The sequence below is a fragment of the Gymnodraco acuticeps genome, unplaced genomic scaffold (genome assembly GCF_902827175.1).
Source record: "Gymnodraco acuticeps unplaced genomic scaffold, fGymAcu1.1, whole genome shotgun sequence".
NCBI classification, from domain to species: Eukaryota; Metazoa; Chordata; class Actinopteri; order Perciformes; family Bathydraconidae; genus Gymnodraco; species Gymnodraco acuticeps.
The window spans coordinates 180,803-188,340 of NW_022990391.1; positions in this window are offsets into that span (position 1 = coordinate 180,803).

Below are 7,538 nucleotides of genomic sequence, written 5' to 3' on the forward strand. Positions count from 1 at the left end.
CCATCTTCCATTGAAGGAGTGTGTGGGTCAGGCAGCATCGCAGAACTATGGCGACAACACTATCATGAGTTGTTCAACTGTGTTAAGAGTGATGCATTTGTGGTTGAAAAGGTTGACTCCACTGAAAACGTTACAGTTAGATCAGAGGAAGTCTACAACACTATAATGAATCTAGAAAATAACAACGCTTGTGGCCCGGATCTCATCTCAGCTGAACACTTCAAATATGCCAGTCTTAAGCTTGCTCCTCTTCTTGCTCTACTGGTTTCCTTAATCATGGTGTCTTACCAGATTCCATGTTATCTGTGCTACTTGTGCCAGTCATCAAGGATACAGCTGGGAAGATTAATGGCATTGATAATTACAGACCCATTGCTTTAGCTAGCATTCTCTCCAAAGTGTTGGAGAACATTCTGTTGGATAGGCTGGAAAGGTATATTACCACAGCTGACAACCAGTTCGGTTTGAAAAGAAAACACGGCACAGATATGTGTATTTTTGCATTAAAATACATTATAGCAAAAATATAGAAGCCATAATTCCACCATGTTTCTGTGTTTTATTGATGCTTCCAGGGCATTTGATGGACTGAATCATTACAAATTATTTGACAAAATGTGCCAGAGAGGGGAACCCAAGTACATAAGGATCTTAGCCTTCTGGTATGCACATCAGACTATGCAGGTGAAGTAGGAGCAATACTGTGTCTGAACATTTTTATGTTGGTAATGGAGTCAAGCAAGGTGGGATTTGATCTCCTTTGTTGTTTAATCTGTACATGGATGATCTGTATGGAAACTGAACTTGTGTAAAACTGGCTGTGTCATCGGTGCTACTGTTGTCAACCACCACTAACACCATTATGTACGTAGATGATTTAATCATCTTTTCCCCGTGCAGTGCAGGCTTACAACAGCTTCTGAGGATTTGTTCCCAGTATGGCATTGATTTTAATATTAAGTATAACGCCAAGAAGAGTAGCATCATGATTGTGTGAAGTAAAGAGGATAAAAGGCTGTATTTCCTAATTTTATTCTCAGTAGCAACATTCTACTTGTGTGCAGTGAGATTAAGTACCTTGGTCATTATATTTCTGATGATCTCACAGATGACAAAAACATCCATAGACAACGCTGCAAACTGTATGCCCAGGCAAACATATTAATGCGGAAAGTGCTCTGTAAATGTCAAGGTATCACTTTTGAAAGCTTTCTGTACACCATTGCACACGGCTCACCTGTGGAGTAACTACAAGGCTAGCAGCATGCAAAAACTAAAAGTTGCATACAATTATGCTTTACGGTTGCTGGTGAGGGTACCAAGATGGCACAGTGCCAGCCAGCTGTTTGTATCAAGCACAAGTACGGGCACGAACAAAAATAGGACTCAAGAGCACAACCAGGCAATAAGGTCTTTAGTCAAGCGTTTAATCCAAAAGGTAAAAATAAAACAGGCAATGATCAAAAAATGTACTGACTTGAAGTAACGAAAAACAACCAACTAAGTTGGCGGAAAACTACTAGAGAAGCAACAAAAAAACAACCAACTAAGTTGGTACAAATGCTAAGCAGCTAGAACAATAGCTTACGTCAGAAGAGAAACATGGAGCACCTTCTGCTATACAGACAAGACGAACTGGCACTGACCAAGGAAACAGCACAGACTAAATACACAGGTGAGGAGTGATCATTAGGGACAGCTGAGGCTCATTGAGACCAGGCAGGTGATTAACAGGGAGCGAAAATACACAGGTGAGGGAGTAAGGCGATCAGCCAGGGCCAGGATGTGACAGTACCCCCCCCTCAACGACCGGCACCGGACGGTCCAGGCTCGTTTGGATGATGCCTGTGGAAATCCCGGATGAGGTCTGTGTCGACAATGTTCTTTGAAGATACCCATTCCCTCTCCTCAAGACCATAGCCCTCCCAATCCACCAGATACTGGCGTCCACGACCCCGCCGGCGAGCCGCCAAGAGCCGCTTGACAGAATAAACTGGCCCTCCATCGATGAACCGGGGGGGCGGTGGGGGTCTGGAGGCAGGAACTAGAGGGCTCTCTTTGACCGGCTTGATCCGAGCCACATGGAACGTTGGGTGTGACCTCATGGACCTGGGAAGCTTGAGTCTCACAGCAACAGGATTAATAATCTTTGAGACAGGGAAGGGACCAACAAAGCGAGGCGCCAACTTACGGGACTCGACTCGAAGAGGAAGATCCTGAGTGGAGAGCCATACTCTCTGGCCGACACGATAGGTGGGAGCAGGGATCCGTCGGCGGTCTGCTGCCCTCTTGTACCGAGCAGACGTCCTAAGCAGCACTTGTCTAGCCCCAGTCCAGATGCGACGGCACCTCCGAATCAGTGCCAAGGCAGAAGGAACCCTGACCTCTCCCTCCAGGGACGGAAACAGGGGCGGTTGGTAGCCATAAGCACACTGAAATGGGGAAAGACCAGTAGAAGAGCAAGGCAATGTGTTGTGCGCATACTCAACCCAGATAAGATTCTTACTCCAAGTAGTGGGGTTCTGAGAGACGAGACAGCGCAGACCGGTCTCTAACTCCTGGTTGAGCCACTCGGTCTGTCCGTTGGACTGAGGGTGATGGCCGGAGGAGAGGCTAACGGTGGCACCCAGGAGAGCGCAGAACTCCTTCCAAAACTTGGAGACGAACTGGGGACCCCGATCCGACACAACATCTTTAGGGAAGCCATGTAACCGGAAAACATTGGACAGGACAACCTCCGCCGTTTCCTTGGCAGAGGGTAACTTGGGCAGAGGAACAAAATGCACCAACTTTGAGAATCTGTCGACAATGGTCCAAATGGTTGTGTTACCTTGGGACAGGGGAAGACCCGTTACAAAGTCCAGAGAGACGTCCGACCAAGGGCAAGTAGGTACAGGAAGGGGACGTAGGAGACCAGGGGAAGGCCGACGAGAAACTTTGTTCCGAGCACACACCGGGCAGGCAGCAACATACTCCCCCACTTCACTCTCCATCTTGGGCCACCAGAAGCGTTGCTTGACCACAAACATGGTCCGTTTGATCCCCGGATGGCAGGAAAGAGGGGACGCATGAGCCCAGTGGATGACCTGAGAGCGAAGAGGAGAGGGCACAAACAACCTGTTCTGAGGCCAACCATTCGACCCTGGGTTACCAACATTTGCTTCTCTGACCCTCTCCTCAATAGCCCAGGTAACAGCACCCACTATACATGAGGGAGGCAGGATGGTAGCGGGGGAAGAATGGTCAGAGCCCGTATCAAAGAGACGGGAGAGAGCATCAGGCTTAGTGTTTTTAGAACCAGGACGATAAGACAGTGAAAAGTTGAACCGATTTAAAAAAAAAGAGCCCACCTGGCTTGACGAGGGTTGAGTCTCTTCGCTGTGCGCAGGTACTCCAGGTTCTTGTGATCGGTCCACACAATAAATGGCACTTCAGCTCCCTCTAACCAGTGACGCCACTCCTCAAGTGCCACCTTGACAGCCAAGAGCTCTTGATTCCCCACATCGTAATTCCTCTCAGCAGGAGAAAGCTTCCGGGAGAGGAAAGCACATGGGTGAACCTTGTTGTCCTCTCTGGAGTGCTGGGAGAGCACAGCACCAACCCCCACGTCTGAAACGTCCACCTCCACCACAAACTGCAGACGTGGGTCCGGGAGGGTCAGTATAGGGGCCGTGGTGAAGGCCTTCTTGAGCCTCTGGAAGGCTTGGTCCGACTGAGAGGTCCACTGAAACCTTGTGTTTGGGGAGGTTAGTGCATGCAATGGAGCAGCCACAGTGCTAAAGTTTCTTATGAATCGCCTATAGAAGTTGGCGAACCCTAAAAAACGCTGCACTTGCTTGCGGTTTGCAGGGACAGGCCATTCAGAGACATCATTAACCTTAACCGGATCCATCAAGACATTGCCCACTGACACAATAAAGCCCAAAAATTAAACAGTGGAAACATCAAACTCACACTTCTTAGCCTTGACAAAGAGGTGGTAGTCCAGGAGACGCTGTAGGACACGGTGTACATGATCTCTGTGGGTCGTCTTGTCAGGGGAGAAGATGAGGATGTCATCCAGGTACACGAAAACGAAGATGTTAAGCATGTCTCGAAGTACATCATTGATCAAAGTCTGAAAAACAGCTGGGGCATTTGTGAGGCCAAAGGGCATTACGAGATACTCGTAATGCCCACTTGGGGTGTTAAAAGCAGTTTTCCATTCATCCCCCTCCCTTATTCTCACCAGATGATAAGCATTTCTAAGATCTAACTTGGTAAAGATCTTAGCACCTTGTAACTGGTCGAAAGCTGATGACATAAGAGGAAGGGGATACCTGTTCTTGATGGTAATGTCGTTCAAACCTCGATAGTCAATGCAGGGGCGAAGTGACTTGTCCTTCTTTGCCACAAAGAAAAATCCAGCTCCAGCGGGAGAGGAAGAAGGTCTAATTAATCCAGCGGAAAGTGAAGACTCCACATATTCCTTCATCGCCCGTGTCTCTGGAGCAGATGGGGAATAAAGACGACCCCTGGGTGGTGAAGAGCCTGGTAACAAGTCTATAGCACAATCGTACACACGATGAGGGGGCAGCGAGGTGGCTCTGGCCTTGTTAAAAACCTCCTTAAGGTCATGGTAACACTGAGGGACCTTGGAAATGTCAGGGTAATCAGGATCTGACATGTCTTGAATTACAGGGACAGCTGGAGGAGCAGTCAGGGAACATTTGGACGGAAAACAGGTACTTAAACATCCCTTACACCAAGCAATAATCTTGCCAGTGGACCAGTCTATGTGGGGGTTGTGTAGGGTAAGCCAGGGGTACCCCAAAAGGATTGGGTGTTCCGGGGACCGAAAAACATGAAAGACGAGAAGCTCAGTGTGACCGTCCTGGAAACTTAGCTGAAGAGGTTGGGTGTGGTGAGTTACCCTACAGAGATGACGGCCATCCAAGGCACTTGCTTCCATTGGTCTTGGAAGGGGAAAGGTCTCGAGGTTCAGCTTCTTAGCCAACTCAAAGTCTATAAAACTGGCATCTGAGCCAGAGTCTACCAAAACAGGATGCCTAAGAACCACAGAAGACGAAGACAGAGTGACATTTGGGAGACAACGTGAGGGACTAACATTAAGTGTAGTGCGGCTCACCAGTGCCCTCTTCTTTACTGGCGAGCCAGATCTTTTAGTAGGCGACAGTTGGCGACTGAGTGTCCCCGTTCACCACAGTAGAAGCACCTGCCCTCCCGCAGGCGGCGCTGTCGCTCCTCTGGAGTCAGCTTGGTCCTGCCAAGCTGCATGGGCTCCTCCGGAACAGCAGGGGGCGACAGAGGCCCAGTAGACGGAAGCCAGGGCCTGGGGTGATTCCATGAGGACGAAGAGCTGAGCGAAGACTGCCTCTTGTGGGAGAAATAGGGAATCGCAGTGTCTCTCTCTCGCTCCCTCTCTATCAGTCGCTTGTCAATCTTATGAAATTCCTAATCCCTAATGAAATTAGGGAGTCCAAATCAGCTGGAAGCTCAAGGGGAGCTAACTGATCCTTTAATGTGCCGGACAATCCATAAAGGAAAGCATCAAACAATGCTGATTGGTTCCAGTCACTGTCCGCTGCCAGGGTACGGAACTTTATAGCATAGTCAGAAACCCTCTGCTTACCCTGGCGCAATCCAACGAGTGCTCTGGCTGCCTCCCGCCCTGGTGGGATGTGCTGGAAGATCTTGGTGAAGGTCTCAGAGAAGAGATCGAGGGAGTCACAAACAGGAGACCTTCTCACCCACTCTGCCGTTGCCCAAGCCTCAGCTCGGCCAGAAAGGTGTGAGACAATGTATGCCACCCTTGAGCGCTCAGATGGGTAGCATGCAGCCTGGAGTTCAAAGTGGAGGCCGCACTGAGCCAGGAAAGCCCGACAATCACCGGAATCCCCAGAAAACCGCTCTGGTCGGGAGAGGTGAGGGGACAGGGTCGGAGTTGGAGACTGGACTGGAGTAGGATCCACTGGGAAAACAGGCAATGGGGGAGCTGGAGGACTTGGCTGGAGTAATAGTTTTTGGATATTTTCGACCAAATAACAGACTTGCCCACCAAAAGACGACAAAACAGACTCCTGTCTCTCGGCCATCAACTTTAATTCCTGGCGAAGCCCGGTAAGTTCCTGCTCTTGGTGGTAAATCCTGCTCCCTTGACTCTGAAGAGCAGTCCGCACAGAATCCTGGTCGGCTGAGTCCATGCTGGCCAGTTCCTACTATCAAGCACAAGTACGGGCACGAGCAAAAATAGGACTCAAGAGCACAACCAGGCAATAAGGTCTTTAGTCAAGCGTTTAATCCAAAAGGTAAAAATAAAACAGGCAATGATCAAAAAATGTACTGACTTGAAGTAACGAAAAACAACCAACTAAGTTGTCGGAAAACTACTAGAGAAGCAACAAAAAAACAAATGGTACAAATGCTAAGCAGCTAGAACAATAGCTTACGTCAGAAGAGAAACATGGAGCACCTTCTGCTATACAGACAAGACGAACTGGCACTGACCAAGGAAACAGCACAGACTAAATACACAGGTGAGGAGTGATCATTAGGGACAGCTGAGGCTCATTGAGACCAGGCAGGTGATTAACAGGGAGCGAAAATACACAGGTGAGGGAGTGAGGCGATCAACCAGGGCCAGGATGTGACAGTTTGTTAACTTGGGGGTGCCTACCTGTCAAGCCCTTTTAATAAATATAATGTACAAAGTCATTGTATGGTTCTCAGCAGGAAACCGATGGACGGTCCACTCCAAGTAGGGAATGAGTCCTTACCCCAAGTGAAGGAGTTCAAGTATCTCGGGGTCTTGTTCTCGAGCGAGGGAACAATGGAGCGTGAGATGGGCTGGAGAATCGGAGCAGCGGGAGCGGTACTGCAGTCGCTTTACCGCACCGTTGTGACGAAAAGGGAGCTGAGCCAGAAGGCAAAGCTCTCTGTCTGCCGGGCCATTTTCGTTCCTACCCTCACCTATGGTCATGAAGGATGGGTCATGACCGAAAGAACGAGATCGCGGATACAAGCGGTCGAGATGGGTTTTCTCCGCAGGGTGGCTGGCGTCTCCCTTAGGGATAAGGTGAGAAGTTCGGTCATCCGGGAGGGACTCGGAGTTGAACCGCTCCTCCTTCGCGTCGAAAGGAGCCAGTTGAGGTGGTTCGGGCACCTAGTTAGGATGCCACCTGGGCGCCTTTTTTTATCCGTTTGTTTTTTTGTTTTGTATTTAGCTTTTTAATCTTATTTATTGATATGTATCTTATCATTTTGTATGTGATATGGACCTTGTGTCTGAAATAAAGATTGAATTATTATTATGCATTATGCAGTTAAACTGATCAACCTTTAAGTAAATAAAAAAAAAATTAAAAACATTATTTTCTGAAAGTATTCCTTGTATCAGTCATGTTAAAGGTCTACACAACACAATCTGTTGATTTATAATTTGACCAAAAACTTCCATGAAAATGTGTATTAATGTATCATTTCATTATAGAAACCTTTTTATCTATTACATCATAAATGGAATTTAAATAATGAACACA